The sequence below is a fragment of the Onychomys torridus genome, chromosome 10 (genome assembly GCF_903995425.1).
Source record: "Onychomys torridus chromosome 10, mOncTor1.1, whole genome shotgun sequence".
In the NCBI taxonomy this organism is placed as follows: Eukaryota; Metazoa; Chordata; class Mammalia; order Rodentia; family Cricetidae; genus Onychomys; species Onychomys torridus.
Window position 1 is genome coordinate 43,003,807 of NC_050452.1, and position 27,967 is coordinate 43,031,773.

Genomic DNA, 27,967 nt, shown 5'->3' on the forward strand with positions numbered 1-27,967 from the left:
AGATGTGAGCTGTCAGCTGTTCCCGCTGTCTTTGGACTCTAACCCTCTGCCATAATGGACTCTAACCCTCTGAAACCATAAGCCCAATTTAATGCTGTCTAAGTTCTGCGGGCCATGGCATTTCATGACAACAACAGAAAAGTAATTAATAAACAGGGATAGAGGAAGAAGCATAACATTGACCTCTGGCCACCACCAACATGTGTACGTATGCAACTGCATGCATGCACGTACACACAAACATACACCACACACACAAAAGAAGACATCATAAAAATAGACAATTAGAAAATAATAAAAGGTTTTCTTGCCTCAGGTGTTCTCATCCTCAAGTTTTTCTTATTAATTGATTTAAATATATTCTTTTTGGATTTTTACACCCTTCATACATTCATTATGGGTCGTGGCTAAAAATACCCTTTTAATGGAATGCAAGATGAATTACAAGATAAAAGCAATCTGGTCCCTTCTTTCATGTCACACTTGTTCCATTGCCATCTCTCGATTATTGGGGGGGGGGGGGGACAGCAGGTAGAGGGAGTGGGGGAGAAGAGCAGGGCACAAGATACAATGCCATACATGAAGATGTCCTGAAGAAACCCACTACTTGGTTTGTTAAAAATTAATTTAAAAAAAAGAAAGAAATCTAGACTTGATTGGGAAGGAAAGTGAGAGCAAGGAAGGTTTCTGAGGACAATGCAAAGACCCTCCTCCTGGTGAACATGCCCTGGCCGGCACAGATTCCCTGCAAACCAGCAGAGGAGCTGAACTGGCTGACAACTGTACCCTCCACTAAGGAGGATTCCATCTGGGCTGCTCATCTACGGGAGGGCCTAGGAATAAATGCATGGTTCTGAAACTGAAAGCAAACTGTGCGGGTCATCCTTGGAAGACCACAGGACAACTGGTCAACAGATTTATTGCCTCGAATCTCTAACTGTTCTCTTCTTGAGGACTGATTCCATCGATTTGTAAGAACTGCAAGACAAGGGCTATCAATTCAGAGGAACTCTCTAAATGCTGATAGAAACTGCTGTAAACAACTGAACGGAGGGTGGTGATTACCCACTTCACCCCAGGTAGTTAAAGGGATCAGCAAAAATAATATTTTTAATTATCCAGTGTGTAGGCAGGACTCTCAGGCCCCAAAGAACCCTGCTCCAGCTGAACACACTCTAGGTAATCTCCCCTTGAGAACAAAGGAAAGCCATGACTGTGATAAGGTTATGGCACTGAACAATTGCCTCTAAGATAGCCAAGAGAAAGATCATCTGATTGGCATTGATGTAATCAGGGAGCTTTTAAACAGAAGGTGATATAAGAGTTTCTGCTAGCCCTAAATGCCACAGCTGCAAAGGCTTGACTGTCAGCAACCACTATGAACTTGGGATGGGCTTGGGAGATGCTCCAGGTTGTACCCTTCCAGGCATCTTGATTTCAGCCCTGTGATATTCTGAGCAAAAAGAGCCCTGTCTCACCCTATCCAGACATTTAATCTATGGACAATGTGAGGTAACAAATGGGTATTGCTCTGAGATGCTTGTTTATGGTAATTTTTAATGTGGCAATAAAAAATTAACATGCTTGGGCTCTAAAGAGCAATAGTAGAGAGTTGTTGACCTTTCTATGGCCCATATTATGTGACCAACATCCTCCAAAGGGCTGCATTTATTATATTAACTCTTTTAATTCCTGCACACCTTATTCTAAACTGACAGATGAGTGATCTGCAGCCTAGAACAATTATGCAATGGTCCAAGATTACAATCAACAAAAGAAGCAGGCTGCAAAACAGTGTGGTATGTCTGCTGAATCCAAGCATGGAATTCGAGGTCAGTACCAAAGGACAGTGGGGTTGTGGAGGGTAGGACTGGTCTCAGAGGGTCTTACAGATGTAGAAAGCAGGCTGCAGGAGTCAGGGGCAGTTGAGACACAGAGCAGTTACACATCATACTGAATCAACCAGCGAATCTTGCATCCCAGCTAACTCCTCACAGAGATGGAATGGGGATTGTCCAGAGGTTAAAAAATCTAGCCCCCACAGCAGCAATTCTTGTTCCCACACTCCAGCTCCTAGTTCTTTATGCTTATTCATCCATCCTGAAATTCCTGCCCTCCTCCTCCTCTCCGTCTCTCCCTCTTTCCCTCTATACCTCCTTCCCCGCCTTGATTTTTCTCTTTCCTGTTTGCCTAACACAAGTATGTTCTCCCATCCATCCCCCTTCCCTCCCTGCCCCTCCCTCCCCCTCTCTCTGTCTCTGTCTCTCTCCCATTCTTTTTGGCTCTGAAACTCTCAAAAGACAATACTGGCTCAGAGGCTGCCATGTTCAGAATAAGGCACACCCCTGCTTTGAAAGTCCGCATTTCAGAGACGTAAACATCCCCTTTCCTGAAGAAGGCAACTCCAAACAAGGCAGTGACCAGTACAGAGGCCAGGTGGGCTTCAGTGGGCATCTGAGTGTCTTCTGGATTGAAGTGAGTGTCTCTCAGGAAAGGGAGGAAGTGAGTAGGTGCTCTCTAGGAACCATCAGTGACCACAATAAAGGACAGGCCTCTGACCTCCACACAGTCACCTAGGACTATGGTATCCCTGGATCGTGAGTACAAACACAGAGGTGTTCTTTCTCTGCACGTTCCCAGATGCACACGGGCACCCTGGAACACGGCACGCCATTCAGCACACAGCCTTCAAACATACAAGCTCTGTATGGCAGCCAGCAGGGGCGATTTGGGCTGGAAGATTTAAATGACTGCAGGTCTGTTTCCAACTCCTTGCTGTAACCTAATGATGCTGGAAAAGAGCCAAGCCCTAGTCAGAGGCAAAGCCAGAAGGAAGAGCCACCGAGCCAAGAGCTAACCAAGGCCAGCCACCGGCGCAGGCAAGAACAACCACGCTCCTGATTACAAAGGATGCAGCCCGAACTTTCTCATCTGCTTTCTCTACCCACTGAGACCTCTCCACATTTACAATTTCCAGCAAAGCCCTCATCTTTAGTAGCTCAAGTTCAGAGTTAACACTGTGTCAGTCCCCCAGGAGAAGTGGGAGGCACAGATTTACTACAACGTCTATATATGTAGTTCCCACTTACACACAGTTAATATCCATTTAGTAATCTTTTGGGGAGCTTTCTAGGGACTTGAAAAAAAAATCACTGTTACAAAAAAAAAAAAAAAAAAAAAAAACCTGGTAATTAAAGATATATGCTGACCAAATGTCTGAGCTTTAACTGGACTCTAGATTCTAGAAGGAAAAGTAAATAAGGCTATGCAGCTGAACATGGGCAGACTATTGAATAAATTTTGGATTGGGCTAATGCAACTTTCTGAGGTGTGGTGACGGTAATGTAGTGAAGTGAGTGGACACCTTATTTTTAAGTACACATTTGGATTATTTAATGGTGTGTTACATCTGTAACACAACTTCTAAATGGTTCCAATAAAATTGTGCGTGCATGTCTGTGTACATACATGTATCTTCACGTGTGGGGAGAGGGAGGCCACAGAGCAAAAGACAGGGATGGAGAGGAGGGAGGGATGGAGAGACTGTACATACCTGTTTCTCTGTATTTAGAGAGGGGAATATGCAAATAACAATTTTAAGAATTGAGTACAGAGGCTGAACCAACAACCAGGGAGCCTGCATGGGACTGACCTAGGCCCTCTGCACATATGTTACAGCTGTGTGGTTTGGTCTTCTTGTGGAACTCCTAATGGGGGGAGCAGGGGGCTGTCTCTGCCTGTTGTCTGCTTCTGAGACCCTTTTCTCTTACTGGCTGCCTTATCCAGCCTTCACAGGAGAGTAAGTGCCTGTCACTACTGCAGCTTGATTCTGTGTGGCTGGTGAGATCCATGGGAGACCTGCCCTTTTCTGAAGCGAAACTAAGGAGGAGGGGAGAAAAGGGAAGGTGTGTGGGGGGGGCTGGAAAGAGAGGAGGGAGGGAAAATTGCAGTCAAGTTTGGCGGGGGGAGTACTGAAAAGAGTCGACTGGAAAAAGGGGAACATTTTGGAGTCAGGCAGAAACCTGGGGCAAGGGAAACTCCCAGGAATCTACAAGGATGACCTCAGCTAAGACTCCTAGCAATTACAAATATGTAGCCGGAACAGGTCATTTCCTGTGAGCAGGGAAGACTTCCAGTGGAGGGACTGGGCCACTAACCCAGCCACATAACCTTCGACCCACAATCCGCCCTGCCTCTGGGATGTCCTGGAAAGGCAGGTAAGGGGTATGCATGGTACAGAGATTGTGAGAGTGCCAACCAATGACTAGTCCAGCCTGAGACCCATGCCAGGAGAGTGAGCCCATCCCTGCCACTGCCTGGAGCACCGGGACCCACTGGCTGGCAGGCCTCGAGACCTAGAATAGAACCAAACATGACTGGAGGGGGAAAAGTCAATGTAATAATGCCTAAGGATATTCTGCTACACTCATAGAATGGTGCCTAGCCTAATAGTCATCAGAGAGGCTTCCTCCGGCGACTGATGGAAACAAATGCAGAGACCCACAGCCAAATATTAGGCAGAGCTGGGGAATCCTGCTAAAGAAAGGGAGAAAGCATTGTAGGAGCCAGGGTAGTTGAGGACATCACAAGAAAATCCATGGAATCAACTAACCTTGGCTCATAGGAGCTCACAGAGACTGAGGCGAAAACCAGAGAGCCTGCATGGGACTGATCTCTGCATAGATGTGACAGTTGTGTAGCTTGGTCTTCTTGTGGGACTCCCAACAGTGGGAGCAGGGGCTGTCTCTGACTCTTGTACTAGCTTTTGGGATGCTATTCCTTGGTTGCCTTGCCAAACAAGGTGCTTAGTCTTACTGCAACTTGATATGCCATGTTTCATCAGTATCCATGGAAGGCCTGCCCTTTTCTGAATAGAAACAGAGGAGTGGATGGGATGAGGGAAGGCAGAGAGGAGGTAGGGGGAGGGACTGGAGGAGAGGAGGTAGGGGAAACTGAGGTAAGGATGTAAGATAGATAGATAGATAGATAGATAGATAGATAGATAGAAAGAAAGAAAGAAAGAAAGAAAGAAAGAAAGAAACTTATAAAATAAAATAAAAAGAATTAGTGAGTATAGATGGGGTCAGTAAATGTTTTTTGTAAAGAGTCAGACAGTTAAATATCTTTGGCCTTGAGGGTCATATGGTAAACTCCTAAAAATTAACTCTACACTGTTGTTGTAACTAGGCAGTACATAGTGTATGTAAAAGCACATATCTGTATTCCAATACATGCCAAGTACACAGGCAGACTTTGGACAGGATTTGGCCCCGAAGTGATATTTAGCTCACCATATCCCAGGTGAAAAGCTCTCAGTTACTCACTGTAACACCCTCACACGTTTTCTTGCACATGCAGGGAAGCTTTCAAGTTGATACAAGTAGATTCAGCCTGAAGGGTTGGGATTTTATTGACAAAACCAACTCTGCAAAATTCAAGGCAGGAAGGCTGTCACCTCTGAGTAGATGGCCGAAAGCCACTGAGGTCACAACTGGGTACTACTGACAGAAAGTAACCCGAAAAGGACTGTAAGTCTCAGATACACACGGAGTTCCCCAAAGAGCCCGTTTTCACCAGGCTGGTATTACTACAGGGATTTGAACCACTGTGTGTGTAACTACCATTCATTAACGTCCTGGTCAGGCCTCAGTGATGTCCTATTCCACTCATTTGTGGGTATGCCCAGTAAATGGAACTGCTTTCCTGGGCCCTGGTAGGGACCTGACCATACCACTTTCCAGGCAACTCCTGCCCTGAAGATTTTACATCTGTATCGCTTCTCTGCCCACTCTAAGAAGGGAGAGCAGCCCAGCTCAAGACAGCCCCTAGCCCCAGAGTGTAGTTATCTATTGCAGGTGATACATGTTCATTAAACTTTTAGGTACAATGTGCCAAATAGTCTTCTAGATGTTTTTAATGGTGAATAAAACAAAAGATTCCTTAATCTTCATGATCCTTTATGTTTTTAGATTTTCTCAAAATCCATATAAACAGGGGAAAGCTAGTTGAGTGGGTAAAGGCTTTTGTGGCCAAGCTTGATGATCTGACTTGATCCCAGGGACCTATGTAGTGGAAGGAGAGAACAGATTCCTGCAAGTTGTTCTCTGATCTACACACACACACACACACACACACACACACACACTTCAAAATCTACATAAACAGAGGTCTTGTATCAAATTAGACAATGGAAATTAGCAAACATACAGTTAGGAACATGGCAGGATAGCCTTGGGGACAGAGGGACTTTAGTTAGAACCTCAGTCTCATCTGCACTCTGGCTCTGTGCTCTGGGTTTGACTCCCTAGCCTTTCTGATTGTCTGTAAGGAAGGGGTGTGATCAACCTTGTAGATGTGTATGTCAGAATTACAGGAAACAGACATTAAAAGCACAGCCCAACTCTCTGACATATTCCAGGCATTCATTACAGTAGCTCTCCCCCTACTTTCAGGCTTGCTTTCCACAGTTTCAGTTATTCCCATAGGCAACTAAGGTCTGGAAACACAAAATGGAAAATTCCAGAAATAAATAATTCGTAAGTCTTAAATTGCACGCTGTTCTGGATAATGTGATAAAGTGTTACACGATGTCACTCTATCCTGACCAGGATGCGAGTCACCCCTTTGTCCAGTGTGTCCTTTCTCCATACACTGCTTACATGTTCGTCACTCTGCAACTGTCTTGGCTACCAGAACAATTATAGAGCCACCACAAGCTTGAGTAATCCTTACCTTAATCAATGATGGCCCTCAGAGCACAAGAGTAATGGTACTGAAAATTTCATTACAGTACATTATCACAATTGTTTATTATTAGTTTTTGTTAACATCTTACTATTTTATATAACAAATTTATCATTGGTATGTATGTGTGAGTCATAGCTGCATCACTATGAGAGAATTTGACAGACAAATTAAAAAGGCACAGATTAACTTCAGCTCACGGTTTCAGAGACATCAACCTAGCATGGTTGAGAAGCCATGGTGTTCATGATGGTAGGAGTGTGAGATGGAAGCTGTTCACACCAGAGTGGGCCAGGGAGCAGAGAATAAGGCTGGATCACTGGCAGAGGTATAGTTTTCAGAAGCCTGCCTCTTACTACTGACCTACACCATCAGAGAGGCACCACCCTCTAAAGGTTCCTCAGCCTTGTGAAACAGCACCACCAGTTAGGGGACAACCGGTAAAAGCATGAGCTTGTGAAGAACAGTTTAGATCCAACCATGAGCCAATCAGATTGTATGTATTGAGTGTGTGTGTGTGTGTGTATGGATGGGGTCTGATACTCACTGAGGTTTCAAGCGTCTGATGCAGGGGGGTGTGTGTGTCTTAGAATGCATGCCCTGTAGGTAAGTGAGGTGTCAGACATAGAGGGTATCATCTGGACATTTTTGTCCACTCAGGTCAAGAAAAGACTGTGGAAGATAGAATGAAGAACAGTTTAGGCATCTAAGAAAAAAGAGACCCTTGCACATAGCCTGTTACAGGAGATTTAAAAAAAATAATAAAAGGATGCTGTGGATGATTGATTGATAAATAAAACACTGATTGGTCAGTAGCCGAGTAGGAAGCATAGGCAGTACTAAGAGAGAGGAGAATTAGAACAGGAAGGCAGGAGGGGACACTGCCAACAGCCTCCAGGACAAGGAAGATGTAAGGTACCGGTAAGCCACAAGTCACGTGGCAAAGTATAGATTAATAGAAATGGGCTGAATATAAGAGTAAGAGCTAGACAACGGTAGGCCTGAGCTAATGGCCAAGCAGTTTAAATAATATAAGCATCTGTGTGTTCATTTTATAAGTGGACTGTTGGACTGCCAGGGCTTGGCGGGACCTGGAGAAGCTCTCCAGCTACAAAAGGATGCTGCTATTATTGTTCACTGTTAGTCACCAACTTGGCATCTACAAGCAGCCTCAAACTCAGGAGCAGGCTAATATATGTAGAGGTCATGTGCAAGGTAGTTGCCTGTATGTAAGTCATCATTGGCAATTATTACCCGAACATAAATCCTCAAGTGATCCTTTCCAATTCAGTCCAGAAAAGCCTGCTTAAGCCAAAGTGTATGTGGAGGTCTATTAATTCCACGATGGAGCAAAGCCATGCAGTGGGAAAATGCATGTACAGATGTCCAGTGCTCATCGTTCCTGGCTACAGCTGGCTCACAGATCTCATCAACCTCTGTCCACAGAAGAGGCTCGCTTAGGCCTTGGCTGTACTTCAGGATGGAGGGCCAGCAAGGCACTCCAATGCGGTCCCTGGGGGAGCACTCCACTACCTCATCACATCTTAAGGCTGCTGCTCTCTTCTTCAGAAGGCAAACAAGAAACCATTTGCTGCTTTTCGCTCCCCTGAGCCGTCATTTCTATCTAGAAAGGAAGAATTCTCCATCTCCTTGATCTACTGTTAGGGGCAAGCAGCTTTCTGGCCATGATTCAGGAACCCAGCACTTAGTGGAGCCCTTTCAGTGGGGTGGACCCACTTTTCTGGGTTTTATTTCTTTTTTTCAAATAGAGAAAGAGCAACATGGTTTGAAGTTCAGAGAAAATTAAAGGAATGCACATTCAGGCTTCGGACAAACTCACTACAGCCAGGTATGTGAAATCCAATATAGAACACACTCATGTAATTTTCAGTTTCTTTAAGTGAAAGACTAGATGGAAAACACAAAAATGTAAACTGTGATCACCTGTGGATCTGTCACTTTAGTACATTGTCTATAATACATGTTTGCTGTAAAACTGTAATAAGCAATAGGATATCTTAAAAGGATGTGGAAGTACATCAGAGAAGACCAGATCCTGTTAGAAAAATCAACATCCAAGATTAACGTTACTTTTCTATTCTACCTTATAAAACTCACTTTTAAATGAGTTTTTTGTTAGGTTTTCTACATGTGAAGCAAACTCCCTTCAACACATATACAATTAAGAAGCCCAAAACTTAAGGAATACATTACCAAAACTTCTCTAAGAGCTTACCCCATAATTAATAGAACACCGGGGTTTCCTGGACCTGCCCTGTTCACAGTTACTGCCCAGTCTGTACCGGCTCCAATCAAACTCCTGGGATTGGCTGGAGTCCAGCGACAACCAGCACTCGTCAGACTACCAGAGTATTTTTATTTGCCAGGAGCACTTAATGAGGACACCAGTTCTACCCCTGAGAGGAAGGAGGAACGCACTACAACCAGGAGACTTTAGGGAACTGAACCAGAAGGGTGGCATCGGGGTGGGTTCTTGAGGTAAAAGAAAAAACCATGGATGGGAAATGAGTGAAAATATGGTAGGTTTCAGAAGGATGGATGCAAGGGTGGGCGGGAAGAAAGCTGAGTTTTAAGGTTGATGGGCGGGGTGTGGGGGTGTGTGAGCACCCCTCTGACAAGCTCCAGGCTATGAGAACTTAATTCATGTGGAGTCTTGGAAACCTACCTGTATTTTAGGGCAGATATGTGTGGTTCTGTGGGAGGGGCTCATTGGTCAGGGGGAAGGTCCACCAAAGACCTCATCAAAGACTGAGGAGAAGTAACTCAGAAGCAGGAAGAGGAGGAAAGATGAGTGACCGAAGAACCGATGATGCACTGGGAGAGATTTTAGGTGATGGCAAAGCTGTAGCCACTGAAATGATCTTAAGGAACTAGAGGAGGCTAGTGAACAAAAGGAACTGGGTTTAATTTGGAACACCACCTTCTTAAAGAGCCACATCTCACTGGGGACGTCTATTTGGACTAAGAGTCAACAGTGAGGCCACCAAACAATTCAGAGGTTCAGGAGTCAACTGCTCATGGAGGAATCGGGGGAGATCTGCTAACTAGCTTCTAAGTGTCTCTATAAGTTTCCTTTATTGCTTTTATTCTGCACCACCTTCTCAACTTCGGTAATGATTTTTTACCTCACCGTTTGCTTGAAATTCTAAAAAGAATCAATAATATCCTTTTAATCAGAAAATCCACTCACCGATGATTGGACAGTATTCACCCAAAATAAGTATCATATGGAAGCCATTTTTTTGAGTTATTGCCGTGTGCCAAGAATTTCCATTCTCAGTACTTCACATACTTTTTTTCTTATGTAGCACCACACAATAGCCTTGGCATGTTACAAGTCTTCCCCACGCTTATGATCATGCGACCCACACATTTTCATTGAGGGCTTACTAACTGTGTACTAGATACTGTTCTAGGAAGCATCTAGGCTCCAAGTGGGGTAAAGAGCAATGCCAAGGCGCTGGCAGGGCTCTACCTGGCATGCCTGAGGACCAGTGAGGCCATTTCTAGTTACACTCCGAATTTCCAGGCCATCATTCAATCTTGCCTGGCGGATTCTGACCCACATCCATCTCCTTCACACTAGCTCTCCCAACTCCCAAGCTTCTCATTCTCATTCTCCCTCAAAATGCCTCCTTTCTCCTCCCTTCCTCTTCCTCCTCCTCCTCCTCCTCCTCCTCTGTCTCTGTCTCTCTGCCCATTCTCTCTCCCCGTGTTGCCTTTCCTGGGGATTCAATCCTGGTGAATGTGGCTGTTTGACCCCACTGCCTGTCTCTCCAATATTCCCATCACAGAACACAGAGTGAGGAAAAGAAGCAGTACAAATGAAACAGTTAGGCTTGTTGGCTGAACCTGACGTCCCTTGTCTGTACTTGAAGAGGAACCAGCCATGGGTCTACGTGGAGGGATCCTGGCCCCTCCTCCTCCTCCCCCAAGTTGCTTCAAGAGAAGAAATGGGGCACACACCCAGCTCAGCAAGTTTGGGATATCCTTTCCATGGCAGACAGCCTGTCTGTAGGACACATGTGTTCTGTTTGTCTCTACCATGTGGTAGGGGCCTCTCTGTGGGGGATGCCTGTGGATGTCCAGCTGTGGCAGGAATGGATGGCTGGGTTTGTTTAATTCAAGAGTGAGGATCAGCAAACCCGCTTGGCTGCGGCTCCAAACCCATGCACTCCGGTTTGCTTCCTGGGAAGCAGTGCTGATAGTCTGCCTCCTGTGTGACTCCTGTGCTTCTATCTCAGTTTGGGGGATGAGAGGGGCATTGCTTATTGACAGCCCTGAGCCCCTAGCACTCAGTTCTCCATGCTACTGGATGTAATAGTGCTGTTCTGGATCTGGAGACGCTACAAACACATGAGCTCCCACTGCCGTTGGCCCATCAGACATAGTCGGTAATCCTGGGCATCTGGTCAGCTCTCTCCCCACCCTTGAAGAAGCTTGAAAGCCCCCTCCCTCTCTGTTCTGTGTCTCCCTGCCATCTTTTCTCTCACGGATACGTTAAATCTCCTCACCCCATTCATCACAGATTCTGCCTCTAAAAACTGTTTCTATTTAAAAGACAAAGCCGGGTACCCTAAGGCATTCTGAAATAATCTGTTAATTTCTTTTTAACAATAGAAGCAAGATGTACACCTTGGCTAGGGTGGAGATTAAAGAGTCAGAGGTTCAACCATACTAACTTTCATTTAGTTTCAAACGTTTAAATCAATTCATTGCGTATTTACTGCATGAAAAGTAACGTGGAAGGGCCCTGCGCAGGAAGGTTCATCATCAGGGCTGGACTCTTCTTTGCAAATGAGAGAAGCCCAGAAGTCGATATATGTAAATTACAGAGTCTAGCACAGCCTGGACACACGAGCCCTCATTCAACTGTAAAACACAAACAATGGAGCCCCTTACCTGGGGGTCGGAAATGGCTGTGACATGGGCGTGAGTTCCAGGGTGGCCGTGGAGTAGGCACACAGGTGACCCTGTGAAGCAGCAGGAAGCCAGGGCTTTGTGTTTCGGGACCTGCACTCACTTATCTTATCTGTCCACTCTTTGGGTCGGCTTGTTGGTCCTCACTGCGGTTCCCAACTAAAGTGGTTAGGGACTGTACAAAGAGATCCACTTTTTTTCCTCACTTGGTGTTAGAAAAATAAGGCAGAAAAAGATCTCTACAGGCCTGCACAGAGTGAAGTTCTCTCCCACAGTGGCTGAAGAGATTGGGCGGACAAGATCATGAACCCTTTCGGTAAATGAAGAGGAGGAGGAGAGGTACTGGTTCGGCAGGAGAAAAGCCAGTCTTCAGCAGGGAACCTGGCCCAGGAAGGAACACACACTTCATTCACCAGGAGGGTCAGAGCTAGCTTTTTCTCCCCAAGTTCTGTTCTCAGGGAGTGGACTATATGGTTATTGCTATCACTGTAAACATATCAATCAAAGCTAATCAAACTTAGGGTTTCTAATAACACAGGAACGTCTATCTCCTAAGTCATAATGCTGCCTCGGCTTCTCAAAGTTAACGATACAAAAGCTACAGACTGAAACAATAAATTTACGTAACTAACTCTCTTGCAAGAGATTTTTCAAGCACAATTTCCTCACCATACAGCAACTGAAGCACAATTCTTCTTCTGTACAGGGTATTTAAGATCTAGAATACCCAATTCCTAAGACTCCATGGCCTTTGGCACTTGGATTTGATCTGCTTTTCTGGATTCCTGACTCAGGGCCATGCCTGACAGGGCCACAGAAGTGGGAGTCCAGACAATCAGGACAACTGTCTAGATGCCATGAAATCTAATCCTCTGAAAAAGTACTGATCTGCTTCCTAAACTACTTAACCTAACCCTAAAATGCAACATAAGCATTCAAATGTTACATTGGCAAATTGTTTCCCAATATATTCCATTAATTGTGATTTTGAGAATTGACTGAAAAAAAAAAAAGTTTTCACATGTATTAGGACCACACTGCTTAAATTACCTATCCTACTCCATCAAATAATAGGCATGTATCTGACTTGTCAAGGGTGACCGGGAACACTGATAAAATGTGGTGTAGAGCCTGTACGGATTTGCTAGTGCTTCTGATTAAATGGATAAAGAGTTGAAAAAAAGTGCCGAGAAATCTTTAAAATAATGTGGCACTGTAATCAAGTCGAACTGTGGGGTCAATAGACTTATCACCCTGAATAGAGAATGAATATATCAGTGTGAGTGTCTTCTAATACACAAGTCATACATTAGCGGTACCAAGTAACTAACGGAAGTAGAAACTAGTGTCCATTGACCAGGCAACTAAAGCAAAAGGCCAATCAAACATAATAAAATACTCAGTAGAACAGTGTTATTTTATACAAAAAAAATTTTTAAATGTTGGTAAGAATGCAGAGGAAGAAAGCTCTGTGTATCGCTGATAGGACTGCAAAAATGGCAGAGATGTTAAGGAACACAACTCAGTAGTTCCTCCAAAAGTTGAATGCAGAATTACAACATGATCCAATAATTTCACTTCTTACCATATATACATAGAAGGAATGAAAGGAGAGATCAAACTTGATTCCTTGAACAACTGATGTTGATATTCACAAAAGCCAAAAAGCAGATGCAATCTAAATGCCTACCAGCAAACAGAAGGACACAAAGATTGTGTATGTACACGCAAAGGAATGTTATTCACTCTTAAAAAGGAGTGAAATTGTGCATGCTACAGCAATGGGCATTGAGCTAATGGGAATAAGCCAGACACAAAAATAGAGAAACTCTATGATTCTGCTTATATGAAGTACTAAGAATGGCCACATTCTGAAGGATGGAGGGCAGAACAGAAGTTACCAGGGTCACAGAGAGAAAGGGATAATGGGGAATGATTGTTTAATGGGCACAGTTTCAATCTGTGGTGATGAGAAAGTTCTGAAAACAGTGCTAAACATTAAATGTCTGCATAACCCATAATTCACTATTCTAACCTCAACCTCAAGGTGAGTATTTGGAGGAGAGGCCTTTGGGAGGCGATCAAGTGATTGTGCTGGCTGTTCTTGGTTGACTATACCTGAAATGAACTATAATCCCCAAACAGAGGACACACTTGTGATCTGGATCTTGAGGCTGGAAGGCACAGGCCTTTAATCCAGACCTTGAGGCTGTAAGGCACAACTTTAATCTGGGTCACACCCTCTGTTGGAAGCCTGTATAAGGACAATGGAAGAAGGAAGGGTTTGTTCTTCACCTCACCTCATCAACACATCCATTCCTTCTTTGGGATCCCAGCAAACCAGCTGAGACACCCAGCCTCATGGGACTGATCAATTACTAGATTCTTGGACTTTCCATTCATAACTAGCCATTGTTGGACTGCAGCCTGTAAGCCATTCCAATAAATTTCTATACATATATATATATGTGTGTGTGTGTGTGTGTGTAAAAAGAGAGAGATTCATTCTGTAAGTTCTGTGATGCTATAGAGAACCCTGAGTAATACAGTGATGAAGACAGGCTCCACACAAATTGACTTTCCTATTCCTACACCCTCCATCATGTGACATTACAGACAGAGAATATCCATCTATGAACCAGGGGGCACATTCTTACCAGACACAGAATCTGCTAGTGCCTTAATGTTAGACTTCCTAGACTCCAAAATCATGAGAATCAACTTCTTTTGTTCATAAGTTTACAGCCAGCTTACAGTGTTTTGTTCTAGAATAGTGATGAACTAGATGAGTAATAGGGCTACCAAATGTCACTCAACTGAATATCTAAAATGGAAACTGTATTATGTATTCTAATGTAGAAGGAAAGGAGGGGAGGGGGAGAGAAGGGCAGGGAAGGGAGGGGAGGGGGAGAGGCAATAAACAGCATCAAAATTTGCTTTGTCACATGGTACAGTCCTGGAATACATGACCTGGGAAAATGTAAATCAAGTCAACTAGGGAAATGTAGTATACAGTATCCCTCAAGGGAAGGTCTTAGTGCTTAGAATCACTGTTGTGAGACCACCTTATATATGCATGTATGCATTGTGTATGACTGCCTGAGTTTATGTGTCCCACATTCATGCAGGCACCTGAGAAGGTCAGAGGGTGCCAGATCCCTAGGACTGGAGTTATAAATGGTTGTGAGCTGTCATATGGGTGCTGGGAACTGTACCTGGGTCCTCTACAATAGCACCTAGTGCTCTTAAGCACTAAGCCATCTCTCCTGACCCCAAGACATCCTTTTAAACTCTTGCAGCTCAGCAGTACCCAATGAACCTCCGAATCCTGTTTCCATCATCTCCTGGTACCTCTGTTCATAAAATATGGCTTCGGAAGGGGAAGTGTTGAGACTGTCCCACAGCACTCAAAACAGAGTGAAATCACCGTCACTCTGCTCTGACCATATTCGTCTCTCAGTTCCTCCCCCCAGGAAAGCCAAGCTCAAGGCATGCAAGGCTTGCAGGATTCCGACAGCTAGGAATCTAATTTATTCCTGCCCCATGAGAAAAGATGCAATTCACACCGTCTCTCTAGACAAGGATTTACCGGTTAACACTGACGGCCGGCACAGTCCTTCGCGGTCAGGGTCAGGCATGTGGATGCCATTAGAAAAAGAAACAGATTCAAATGTGGTCGTCCCTTTTGCACGGATGGGTCACCACCTCTCCACTGAGATGGCTAGAAGCCAGTAAGAAAGGAAATGCCACAAAGTAGAACGCCATAAGCAACCTTTGCACTCACCAACAGAGAGCGTGACCTGGAGTAATTTTAGCACTTAAGAAATTCAGCTGGAGAAAATGGTTCTCTTCAAATGGTCTGCTGATATTTAAATGTACGTGGAAAAGAGGAAGTAGAGAGAATTCAATGGCGGAAGAAAGAAAAGCTGTGGAAACACCACAGCCAGGCCCCTCCTCTTGTTCCTTCATGGCTACCAGTTTATCATGTCCTTCACTGAAATCGGGGCACCTTCACTATGCTAGTATTACTAAGTAATTTAAAAGGGTGAAGGGGAAGAGACTACCATCCAATAGCCCATAAATTCCTGACTTGATAATCCTTCAGGAGTGGAAGCCACAAACACATCTTTAAGAAACTTTTTCAAAAGCAGATTAAAAAAGTGTCCATGGATACTTCAATGTTTGGTCCAATTTATACAATAAATCTAACAGGCAAGTGTTCCCTCCCCAACAGCTTCCAGCACATTCTTGGCATCCAACTGGAGTACATATTGTACATGCTGTTTATGTTCCCAAAACATTTATGAGACAAAAGTCACCAGAGAGAGGGAGGAAGAAGTCAAGGTGAACTACGAAGTTAGAGCCACTAATGTGGCTGCAAAGGACCTTCTTCTAAGTACTTGGGCTTCTGAAAGAGCATCCATGGGTACCTAAAGAAAGAACATCCATGGGTACCTAAAGAAAGAGCATCCATGGGTACCTAAAGAAAGAGCATCCATGGGTACCTAAAGAAAGAGCATCTGTGGGTACCTAAAGAAAGAGCATCCATGGGTACCTAAAGAAAGAGCATCTGTGGGTACCTAAAGAAAGAGCATCTGTGGGTACCTAAAGAAAGAGCATCCGTGGGTACCTAAAGAAAGAGCATCTGTGGGTACCTAAAGAAAGAGCATCTGTGGGTACCTAAAGAAAGAGCATCCATGGGTACCTAAAGAAAGAGCATCTGTGGGTACCTAAAGAAAGAGCATCCGTGGGTACCTAAAGAAAGAGCATCCATGGGTACCTAAAGAAAGAGCATCCATGGGTACCTAAAGAAAGAGCATCTGTGGGTACCTAAAGAAAGAGCATCTGTGGGTACCTAAAGAAAGAGCATCTGTGGGCACCTAAAGAAAGAGCATCCATGGGTACCTAAAGAAAGAGCATCCATGGGTACCTAAAGAAAGAGCATCCGTGGGTACCTAAAGAAAGAGCATCCGTGGGTACCTAAAGAAAGAGCATCCATGGGTACCTAAAGAAAGAGCATCCATGGGTACCTAAAGAAAGAGCATCTGTGGGCACCTAAAGAAAGAGCATCCATGGGTACCTAAAGAAAGAGCATCCATGGGTACCTAAAGAAAGAGCATCCATGGGCACCTAAAGACAAGAAGCATCAAGGCCCTATAAAGTATTCAGAGCTTTTCGATCTCTTCCACACTGACTTCTAGCAAATTAACCTTAAGTACCTTTCAGGCGGAAGAAGATCATGTAGAAAGTGTCATTCCAGAGGCTCTACTCTTTATCATGTATGGCATTATCTCTTAGTGTGTATGTTTTGGCCCACAATGTATAAAGACATAACTGTCACAAGCTTCAACATGATGCTTCAACCACATATGCATGGAGGTCATCAATAATGTTAAGATAGGTACCCAAAAGTCCATGTACACGTAATCTCAAAAGAAGATATCATAAAAATCCTGCTCAAATGTCTCCTGCCATGGCGATGTCCACATGTCTATGGATCACACCCCCTTGGCACCACATATCCCATGATTATAATGACAGCATGCACGTACATCTATCTGGGTTATGGTAGGCCTATGAGCCACCACGTGTGGAGTCATACTCAGAGTATTTTAGGGCTAGCACTACGACTGACAGACAACAGGTGTTAGGTACATTTTAAAAATTCACTTGGAAAAGTAAATAGCATGCTGTGTCTGCACTATTCCCAGTGGCCGAGATATGGAAGCAGTCATGTTGTTAATCCCTAAAAAGGGAGGGAGTATCCCTTATGACAACATAGATGAAACCCAGAACATTCTGCCATGTGAAGTAAGGCAGATATAGTCTCATCTTATTTATTTGTAGACTCTTAACTCATCAAAGAAATACAGGATAGAATGGGGGAGAACAGTTGTCAAGGGCTGGAGAAATGGATGCTGGTGATGGGGTACAAATTCTCAGTTACAAGATGAATTAATTCTATGGATCTAATATACAATATGATGACTATGCTTATTAATATTGTATTGTATACTTGAAATTTGCCAAGAAAGTAGATGTCATGTGTTCTTACCACACACACAAGAAAGGTAATTATGTTGGGGGACTGATGTGTTAATTGACTGAGGTAATTTTTACATGCATTCTTAAGTCACTATGTTCTATATTTTAAATATATATAATTTTTAGATATTAATTATACATCAATGAAGCTAGAAGATTTAAAAAAAATCATAATTCATTCTTTAAGACCTGGTTCTGGAATACTCATCAGTGCTAGCTCCTCTGTGTGTGTGTGTGTGTGTGTGTGTGTGTGTGTGTATCTTTGAGTGTACTCACATGCACACATGTGGAAGGCCATCTTTCTTCAGGAGCCAGCCACATTGGCTTCTTAGTAGCCGAGAGCTTATTGATTTGGCTGGCTGGCTGGCTGGCCAGTAAGCCTCAGGGTTCCATCTGTCTCCACCTCGTCAGTGCTAGGGTCACAAGGGTGTATCACCAATCCAGCTTTTCTACATAGGTCCTGGACATCAAAGCCAAGTTCCTATGCTTGTATAGAAAGCACTTCACCAACTGAACTACTGCCCCAGACCAAAGCTCACTCTTCAATTATTTTGCAGTTCTTGGTATAGTCATGATTTCTACTTTAGATTTTTGATCATTTCTATTTTGCTAAGACAGTAGCCTTTTCTGTTGGTTATCAATCCTTTAGTGATAGCACTGTCTACAAAGGCCTCAAAGTTATTGCCTCTCTTTTTTCATATTTTTGTGCTTACTGTTTACTTTGTTCTTTTCTTGGGCTTTCATGGAGATTACCTAAGTTACTGGTGTTCCCAAAGAGCTACCTTTGGATATTTCATCCATTGCTCTTTCTTCAAGTCTAAGCTTTTACCTTAATAATTCCCTCTTGCCAATCTTTAGGGTTTATTTGCTCCTCTTTGCTTCCAAAGCTGAGCTAACGAGTTGCCCTATCTTCTTTCTTTTTTTGAGAATTTTCTCCTTGGTTGGGACTAGGCAACATCTACACAAGCAATGTCTATGCTCTCATTTTAAAAATCCAATGACAAGGCAAAGTTCTGCTCCACAAAACTCACTAGTAAATTTATTAGGCTTCCTTCCAAAGCATGAGTGAGGGGTTGTTGATAGAAGCATGGGTGATACTAGGGCAGCCGCACAAAAAGGTCTGCACCTAGCATGGATGATAGATTCCCCATGGCTACATACATAGACCCACCTGTCCCAAGTCTTCCCCACCGAATATACCCTAGCCCTTCCCTGAGGTCACTAGGTCATGTGCAAGTAGGGCAAAACTGCACACGACTGGTTGGATACACAGGTGAGGGTCCCATGACCCTCCCGACATGTCCTTCTCTGAAGGAATGTCAACAGTCACCAAGCCCTGCTGGGATGATCTTTTGCAGGTCGCCACAGCTGAACTCATGGAGATGGCAGCTGTTTGGTTTGGAGGACAGTGCAAATTAGACCTTCATTTTTTTAACAAAGAAAAAAGTTCCTCAGAGAGCGTCACTCACTGTGCTTAGAAAGGCTTTTGTTATTACCTTTATTTATTTATGCATGTAAGTGTGCACTTGTGTGTGTGTGTGTGTGTGTGTGTGTGTGTGTGTGTGTGTGCCTTTGTGACAACACATGTATAGAGAGCAGAGGACAACTTGGAGGTCCATCTCCCTCTCCTCTATGTCAGTCTCAGGGATTGAACCCAGGTCACCAGGCTTGGTGGCAATCACCTTTACCTGCTGAGCCATCCTACCCACTCTGCTTAGAAGTTTTGGTAACAAACATACTCTTTTCAATTTCTTTCCTAGTAACTCTAACTTCCTCTTGAATTACCTTTTGAACCCAAGGTGATCAATAAATGTGCTTACCCATTCACAAGTGGATAAAGCTTTTGAAATTGTTTCATTTTATTTTGATCCCCATTTCATCCTAACCAGAGTACAATCTTTTGAGCGGCTCCTCTGTCTTTTGATGAGTTTCTTTGCCATCAAGCACAAGATAAGAGGGGAGATGATAACAGTGTAAATTCTGCAGACATGTAACCATCTATTTTTATGTTTCTGTTTATGTCTTTGGCCACTGCCATGACATTCATTCACTTAACAATTCCCCATCAGCTCTCTAGTAAGATAAGAAAAATCTTGAGAGATGTAGGATATAAAAACCCTATCTCCTTCACAGGTTAAGGTCTCAGCATAATCCCAAGTATAAAGTATAAACCACATCTGGCCTATCTAACGCGAGCTTGCTTCAAAAACCACAAGAACACAAACCCTGCTTCCTACTCCACTGTAACTGGTAAGACAACAAGCTGACCCGAGTGTTCTCTCTGGTCCTGTGATACACCTTCCCCTCAAAAACCCAGAGAGCTACTAAGATAGGAAGCACCCCCTATCTGCAATCCTGACATGCAACAGAAAAGCCTTTGAATGGAGACTGGCTCTGGTCAGACCCCCCCAGACCACACGTATGGAGAAAAGGACACTGTGAGGCATGGCTGTGACACTTGAGAGGATGCTAGGGAAAGGCAGTCATCCCGGATCAAGTGTCTTTTGAAGCCGTTAAGTGTTTAAAATCCTTTAAAGCATGCTGAAGTGTACAGTGTGGGGGAGCAGGGGGCGGACAGAAAGTAATTTTGCTGTTCTACTTACCACTGTAGAGCATAGTTTTGAAACTAAAGACTGATTGAAAAGGACATCAAAGGAGGATGATTTGTTTGATGTTTAGACATCCATACTGGATGCAGCTCACTGCTGTATTAATGGTGACCGGCTGTAAGCCAGATGGCCTGAGAGGACTCTCTCAACAGACATCTAACCCAGTGCCACTGAAAGGCAGGGCAAGGTAAAACCATCCTAACACAAAGGACTTGCCACCTCACGCTTAAAGATACATCTCTCTATTGGAGTTAAGTAATTCAGAAAATCGTAATTAATTTTAGGAGCTTTCCTGGCTAACTCAACATCACAAAAGAATTGGAAGTGGAGATAAGCCCCACCAAATGCAGTCAGTGGCTGGTAAGATTCTTAGAGGACAGGAAACAAGATGGGGTAATTGGTCCTTATGCACTCAACAGCTGGCCTGAAGATTTATATAATAATTTGGGGCTTGATATTTCTAAAAGCAATTTTAAAAATGTGTTTCTTTTTATTTTATGTACATGTTTTACCTGCACGTATGTCTGTGTGAGAGTGTCAGATCTTGGAGTCACAGACAGCTGTGAACTGCCATGTGGGTGCTGGGAATTGAACCCAGGACTCCTGGAAGAGCAGCCAGGGCTCTTAAGCACTGAATCATCTCTCCAGCCCCCTAAAAGCAACTTTTAATCCAGATATCTAACAAGCAAAAGGAGGAAAGCCAAAAATTAGTACAGTTTCCTCCTTCCAGAACATTCTTCTAAAATTTTAGTCTCACTAAAACATCGTTTATTTCCTTTCGTTATCTTTATTCATAAGATACAAATACCTGACAAATATATAGGAGGAGAAATTGAATGTGCTCCCAGATTTTCACTGTACATGAAAACAATCCAATCCAGACTAGCCAGGATGGATAATAATAAGACTCCGTGTTGGGGACGGTGTGAGAAAACAGAAATCCCGTTAAAAGGAGGATAAAGTAACTCGAGACTATCTTTCAGAAGGGTAATTAAAAAGTAAGTGTAAAAGCTGTAGTCTTGTCTATTTCTTGGACTTAGCGATTCACCTTTAGTCATTTAACATAAAGATGTACATACCAACCATTCACAAGTGTTTTTCTGTACAACAATACACACTGCAACATGGTTTAAAATGAAGCGCAAACAGACGTGTAATAACAGGTTGCTTTAGTAATCATGTGACATATACTTAGGTTGGAAACTATAGTACTGTTGATAAAGTCTTGTTATTAGGCATTAAAATTATTTGAAAATGTTTAGTCTTGAAGTTCAAATTATGTGGACACTCAAAAGGGCAATAATAAAAAAATTTACAACTGAACTCAGAACAAGTGTTGTTTATATTAAGACAGATCCTTTTTCAAAGTTAATTTTCTGTGAATAGTTAAAGTGTATTTCCCATTTCAAACACATTTTGGGTTTATTTTGGCTTAGGGTTTCAAGGAGCCAGAGTCCAGCACGGCAAGGATGGCAACAGTTGTGGAAACGAAGGTGCCCAGAGCTAGAAGCTGGCTAATCACATTTTACCCATATACAGGAAACAGAGAGATCAAACAGAAAGTGGAGCCAGGCTATACACCCTTAAACTCCACTCTCAAGGACATACTTCCTCCAGCAAAACTCCACATTTTAAAGGTTCCATAAACTTCCCAAACTGAACCACCAACTGAGGACCAAATATCCAAATGTGGGACGTATTTCAATACTTAGTATGAAAGTCACAATACTTAGTATGGTGGTGTGATGATGATGATGATGATGATGATGATGATGATGATGACATACTGCAACAAAAACCTTAATATACATTTCACACAAGTGGGACAACTATAGGACACAATAATTGAAGTGAAATAACTTGGCCAAGCGGTGTAGTGGCTTACCCAAGTATATACAAGCAATCCCAGCACTGGGGAGGCTGAAGAAGGATGACTGTATGTTCAAGGGCAGCCTGGGCTACAGAGTGAGTTCAAGGACAGCCTGGGCTACAGAGGAAGACCCTCTTTCAAAACCACCACCACCACCACCATCACCACTACCACCACCACCACCACCACCAACAACAACAACAACAAAGAACAAAGCAAAACAACCTCTGAGCCAAATGTTTTTATGTGGCAGATATTTTCAGAATGTCTGCCAACCTGTTGCCATCGTTCCCACCCTTCCACATTAAACAATCATCTACATTTATAACAAGGAAAAACATAGATTGGACAGGTTTAAAGTATTCTTTTAAAGTATACCTAATGAGAAATAAAATTGCAAATAACCAAAGTTTTGGATATTTAAATTACATTGATGTTTCAAACCAATCATAAGCTCCAAAAGAAATGTGTGCAAGGGCTGGGAAGATGGTTTAGTGGGTAAGAGCACTTGCTGCTCAAGAATGAGGACCTGCGTTCAAATCTCCAGCACCCATGTAAAGGCTGGTTATGGCCATGTGTACTTGTAACCAGAGCATTCAGAGACAGAGTCAGGTGGACCAACCCAGTCAAAATGGGGAGCTTCTGGTTCAGTGGGAGACCCTGTCTCGACACAATAAGGTGGAGAGTGATAGGAGAGACTTAGTGTCCTTCTCTTTCCTCCACATGTATGCACCAGGGCATGTATACCCCCCACATTAACATACACATATATGCCACATACATGCACAACACACACACCCAAATACACAAAATTTTTTTAAAAAAACGAAAGAAGTATGTCCAGATGAATAAATTACGCAGTCAGAAAACACACAGATAGGATTGCAGTAATTATATGGTTTATTACTGTCCAGTGTGTGTCTTCCTTTAATTTTTCACCCTACACTCTTGTCTGTCCACCTATGCAAGTGAGTTTTCATTTCAAGTCCGTAAATGACAATAAATGGCTAACTAAAAAGGCTGCCCTTTTCTGGTCAGAGAACAAAGAGATCCAAAGAGATGACCTGACTGTTTGGAAGGTAGGGGCAGCTATTGACAGAATGACAGCATCCTTTGTAGCTTCTGGGGCTGAGGAAACTTCCTGTGAGACCCACAGATGATAATATTCCCTATAAACTACATCTCCACATCACAAGAAGCAAGTTTTCCTTCCACCAAGACAGACTCACTCCTGCATCAGGGGCTTACACTCTGGGGTGAAGTCACAGATCTTTTTACTTAAAAAAAATGAAATGCACACTTGCCAAATATGTTTAATAATGTCCTCCACCGGGACCCTAACCTTAAGCCACTTGCCGATACTGTAAAGACATTCCTGATTTGAGCTTTCTATTCATCGCATAAATTTTTTTCACAGAGTCAAGAGACCAAGTGGAGAGTGCTCTCAAGTAATTGAGAGAGGATTCCTGAGTGCTTTCATAGAGCCTCATATTCACAGGATGAAATCACATTCTAAAGTAATTTCCAAAAGAGCATTTATCAGAATGAATATAATTTTTAAAATTTTGGTCTTGTAATGAGTATGTGAAAATTGATACATAATAAATATTCATTAAACTATTACATCTGGGGCAAGATAGACATCCACCTATGAAAATCATATCCAATGATGCAATATAGAACTGACTAGCCAAACTGCACTTTCTCAGGGATAGTGCCTTTAAAAGTCAAAAATCTTCAAAGAACTGCTGTCCTAACTTGGCGTGATACTACACATCTGGATTCCCATTTCTGGGTAGTCCTGGGGAGGAGAATTGTGAGCTCAAGGCCAGCCTGGGCTACATAGTGAGAACTAATGACTCATCAAGTACATCATAGAAATGAATAAACTAATTAAAAATAAGAAAGGCTATCCTGGTGGTGTCTTTACACTTAAGCAATAACCAGTTCCCAGAATCCTTACATATGTCCTCTAGTGCTAGACACCGCTGATCCTTCCAACCTTTTGCTAGTACGAAATATGCTGCAAGAAAAAATGGAGTGTGAGCAGGAGAGACATCACATGGGTGGAGATGCACTTGTGGAAGGGAAAGGGCAGTCAAAACTTCAGACACACTTTTTAAAATAACAGTTTTCTGACCAAGCTTAAGATCTAAGAGTCTGTGTGTGTGTTGGGGGGGGGTGGCATTATTCTCCCAAGGTCATATAGGTAGTCAGTGACAGAGCTGGGGTTTAAACCTGACCCTAATGTCCTGTCTACTTTACTCCCTTAGGCAGCCAGGTAGATGGCTTCACATAGCATACAAGAACACTGGCCGCTCTGAAGATGTGCACTGCTTAAATCCAATATAACCATTGGCAGCAGTAACAGTAGATGTAGCATGAATCTTAACAGGTCTTATTAATAAAAACAAACCTGGAGCTGGGTATTGGGGTGAATGCTGGAAGATCAGAGAAGCAGAACAAGCCACAGCCACTTCACCTTGCCAATTCATCAGCTGATCCTGTTTCCTCAGACTGGAAACTTCTGAGTCCTCCTCCAGAATGGATCTCAGCTGAATGCTGCTCAAAAGCCTAAAAGCTTAATCTGCCTAGTTCCTGGTCTTCATGCCTTAAATACGTTTCTGCTTTCTGCCATCACTTCCTGGGATTAAAGGCATGTGTCACTATGCCTGGCTGTTTCCAGTGTGGCTTTCAACTCACAGACATCCCGACAGATCTCTGCCTTTGGAATGCTAAGATTAAAGGTGTGTGTAACCATTTTCTGGCCTCTATGTCTATCTAGTGGCTGTTCTGTTCTCTGACCCCAGATACGTTTATTAGGGTGCACAATATTTTGGGGAACACAATATCACCAAAGATAAATGAGCTAGAGTTTCTGGCTTCACCAAGTCTCTCAGTGAGGGCCCTACATGCTACAGCATGAGAGGGAGCCCATGTGAACAGCAGTCAGATCCAGAACGGTCTCCCACATAAGCTCAACACATTTTGTCCATCTGAAAATTTCACTGGACCATCCTTGCCAGAGCCCACCTGATTCCATATAATAAAATCAGCTCAACAAAGCCAGGGCTATTTCCTGCCTCCAAGGTTTGTGTTCATAAAATGAGGTGCATTTGGATCACTTGGCACAAACTCCCCTGCAGATGGCATGTATACGGCATTTTTCTTCTTCATTACGTTATAGATGAGAGCTTATGGCAAAGATCCAGAACTCAAACCTTTAAAAATAGTTCTTACAGCTAATGACCTAATGGCCATCAGCGTTCATAATCAAATATCCCCCTTGGGGGCTGTATAGCACTTTGCACATGCATCGTGTGTATTGCAACCTTTTTAAGGAAGGCTTGACAATGTCTCAAAAACCATAAAAATGTGCGTTTTCTTTGATGTAGCAATTTTACCACTGGGAATTTGTCCTAAAAAAATGGCTAGGAAAAAGGAAGATTTATGCTCAGTATTGTTCATCTTAAGCTGATTTATAATAGCTTAAAAAATAGAAACATCCCCAATTGGCCAAAAAAAGAAATACCCAAGTAATTTATTGTACAACCATATGGGGAAAAGGTTATATAGCCATCAAAATAGCATTTTTCAAAGAATTACTTAACAGCATGGGGAAATCCTCATGATCAAGGTCAAGGAAGAATAAAGGGTAGAACTGATGTATATAATAGCCTTGACCATGCTGTTTATATAATAAGTTTATATAAAGAGACAGAGAAAAACCTGGGCTGCACACCACAATGTTAACACAGAGCAGATCATTGCATGTGCCTTTACTTTCTCATACACTGAAGAAATTTTAATTTTCATACACTATACGTATTAAAATTCAGTCCAGAAAATACAACAAATTTCAAAATAAATTGATTTCTGGTGCTGTTGATTCTCAGCTAGGGGCCTTCTGCAATTACAGCCAAGCCAACAAGAATGATTAGACATGGATGGTTCCTCATCCTGTCCTCTGCTGTCTACTCAGTTCATCACTGGTGTAGAAAAAGACCGCATGATAGTGAGGTTCAGGGCTATCTTCATTTCCATGCTTGAAGAGGATCTTAAAGGTTTACCTTAGTCAAAATTAGCAGAGATTTTCTTTATCTATACAATCTTTGACATACCAAGTATTCCATTCCTGCAGACAACTACATTTTGGACTCAGAATCTCTAGCCTCATTAAATGGTAACAGACTATGGGCGAGTGTCTGCCTCCTCCTTTGAAGGCTCTTGTCTGCCTCTTCTTCCAATACCTTAATTCCTGGAAGTCCTTTGTCTTCCATGTTCTTAATTATCCTACGGTTACTAAGTCTTTCCCTTCTGCTCATCCAAAGTCTATCTAACTAGACACTGAAATGAGAACATGAACTCCCTGTGCCAAATGGGAATCAATTCATTCCGGCCTGGGAGTACATCATTCACTAGTATGAAAGACTGTTTAGAACCACTTTCCACGGCCATCTTTTTTTTTTTCCTTCCCCAAATGTGCTACCAGGAGCCTTGCTTTCTTTTCCCAGAGAGCCTTATCTCTGAGGTCCTTTTTGTTTACCTCCCTGTCAAGTTCCATATCATTCCAGCTCACTTCTGATTTACCTCTGGGAATTAAGGCATTTCATATTTTCTTTGCTTTTGTTCAAAGACTAGGATTGAGGACCGGGAGCCATAGCTCAATGGTAAAGTACATGACCTAGCAAGCCTGAGGCCCTGAGTTTGATCCTGGCCACCAAGAAACAAAACCAACCAACCAAACAAACAAACAAACAACTAGTATTGGGGAAAGTTGTAGAATATACCATTTTCTGACAGTGAGATAGAGTATAAAGCAAATTCTACTGGGAAATTACTGAAATCCATTGTCAAGCTGAATTGTGGGATTTTGTTTTCTTTGCCTCTTGCAGCCCTAACCCTTCCCCAACTGTGTGTTTGTAGGAACTTGAGTAGGACACTTGGCAGATCATCACTCTTCTCTGTTATTTTGGTGCCTCTGTGGGTAGAGCTGATAACAGTGAAAAACCCTCCCGAGAAGTTCAATGGAGTGGCTCTTCACTTGGCACTACAGCTCTGTCTCTCTCACACACAGCACCCACACCCCTCTTTCCTTCTCCTTCCCACATGAACAACACAACCAGCTAACACATCTAAGAACACCCCTTCCCATCATCTCTTATTCATACAGTGGGAGATATCCTTAGAGATGAAAGCATCCTCCACATCAGTCCACTTCTAGTTATCTCCAAATTACAGGCAGGCATAGCATGTCTTCCAGGAACTTCAGAGGCTTGTGTGGGTGATGTCTAAGGACAGCGGTAAGTTTTTGTGCAGGGACAGTTTCCTGCCATTTTTGGTACAGAGACAGAAAGGAGCTACCCACTCCCCCTTCCTATCAGGCCCGGCTCTACTTTGGAGATTCACTATGAACCACATCATTACCTGAAGTAATGCCTTGGAAAATCCATCCCAAACTCTACAGTTGAATGAATGCACTAACAGCCAGCTCTCTCCACCCTCGGAATGCAGTGGTCCCTGAACCTCATAAACTTCCAACCTTTCAAGTGAACCCTTCTATGTTCGCTGCTTCCAGAGCTAGTTCCAAGTTCTTTCTGAGACCACAGTCTTCTCCCATCCCCCTCAACAACTAATCCAATGCAGACTTCTCTCCCCATGCTTCCTGTGGGATACACTCTGCTGATTTTCAGATATCCTGGCTGATGCTGCATGGAGAAATTTGAGACCCTCAGGAATGACACCGTGACCTCTCCAG

General features: G+C 43.1%; 1 protein-coding gene across 10 annotated transcripts in view; it reads right to left on the reverse strand.

Moving 5' to 3' along the window:
* Nucleotides 1-27,967, reverse strand: part of Limch1 (LIM and calponin homology domains 1) — a 316,282-nt gene that overhangs the window by 95,017 nt on the left and 193,298 nt on the right. Inside the window, exon 1 of one of the 10 annotated variants that reach the window (XM_036200122.1) lies at nt 11,668-11,762. The exons of the other annotated variants lie outside the window; for them this stretch is intronic. The gene's annotated coding sequence lies outside the window, so the exon portion shown is untranslated. Of the gene's footprint in view, nt 1-11,667; nt 11,763-27,967 lie in introns of those variants that run through there. 10 annotated transcript variants of the gene reach the window in all.